Genomic DNA, 1,140 nt, shown 5'->3' with positions numbered 1-1,140 from the left:
ACGCTCCCACAGAGAGGCCCTCCTCAGGGTGCCGTCAACCAGACAGTGTCGGCTGGCGACACCCAGGGGGAGAGCCTTCTCTGTCGGAGCACCCACCCTCTGGAACGAGCTGCCCCCAGAGATCCGGGTGATTCCGGATCTCCCCTCCTTCCGCCGCGCCCTCAAGACTTGGTTATTTCAGCGGGCAGGACTGGCCTAGAGGTATTTTAATTGGTTTTAACAAAATTTTAGTAGAAGCGGCCTATTCAAATATTTATTTTTAATCATTTTTAAATTTTGTATGGTATTGTATTATTGTTTTTAAACTGGCTGTAAGCCGCCCTGAGTCCTCCGGGAGAAGGGCGGGGTATAAATTTAATAAAATGAAAATGAAATGAAATTACACTGCAATGAGTCTTGATTAGTCATGACCTGTATAGGGCTCTAATTTTTCAGTATTTTTCACTAATATTACATTTACAGGAAAGTAAGTCTATTTTCTTTTTTCCCATTGAACTGATGGACAACTGTCAGAGATAATTCTAAAAATTAGACATAAAGGTAGGGACATAGCCAAGCATTTATTAAGTTGGCCTTTTTTTCCATTAGAAGCATCCAAAGGTGTAGAACTAGTTGCTTTTACAATAGGAGGTTTAGGACTCAGATCTGGCTGTACCTTTCAACTCCTTAGAAACATTTTCATGGCACATAAGGAACATCTTCACCACTACACTCCTGAAGGTGCTTAGGGCTGATGAGTCAATCAGTACTTCTTCTAAGTGACCAATGATGGGGGCATAAAAATTGGCTTCTAGTCCATGGATGATCGATTTGGTCTCACCCTTGTCTCTGCCTCACTGCCTTTGTTTTTTGTAGCAAGGAGAAAAGTCATTCCAATTAAAAAGTATAGCAAAATGGTGGCAAGACCCCATAGCTCCTTGACTTTTGCAAGGGTGACAAGTGGAGATAGTCAGGATGAAAAACTCCCTGCCTTGCAGAGCTTTAGGGTGAATACCGCAAAACTGACTTCACAGGGTTTTCTCTTGCTTCGCAGCTGAGCAGGAAACCAATCAGCTCAGCTACAAAAGAGATTACTTGTGAAAATGCAGGAACTTGTTGCAAATGTCCCTTTAATGTGGTTGAAAATAATTCAGCCAGTTT

The 1,140-nt window shown here is 42.4% G+C and overlaps 1 protein-coding gene across 1 annotated transcript in view; it reads right to left on the bottom strand.

Moving 5' to 3' along the window:
* The window catches only part of TIAM2 (T cell lymphoma invasion and metastasis 2), a 76,149-nt gene that overhangs the window by 68,157 nt on the left and 6,852 nt on the right, over positions 1-1,140 (bottom strand). The window lies entirely within an intron of this gene.

This window comes from Protobothrops mucrosquamatus, unplaced genomic scaffold, assembly GCF_001527695.2.
Source record: "Protobothrops mucrosquamatus isolate PMUCROS unplaced genomic scaffold, P.Mucros_1.0 scaffold1784, whole genome shotgun sequence".
Taxonomy (NCBI): Eukaryota; Metazoa; Chordata; class Lepidosauria; order Squamata; family Viperidae; genus Protobothrops; species Protobothrops mucrosquamatus.
Note: the sequence above shows the minus strand (reverse complement) of the source record. Positions and strands in the feature narration are given on the sequence as shown.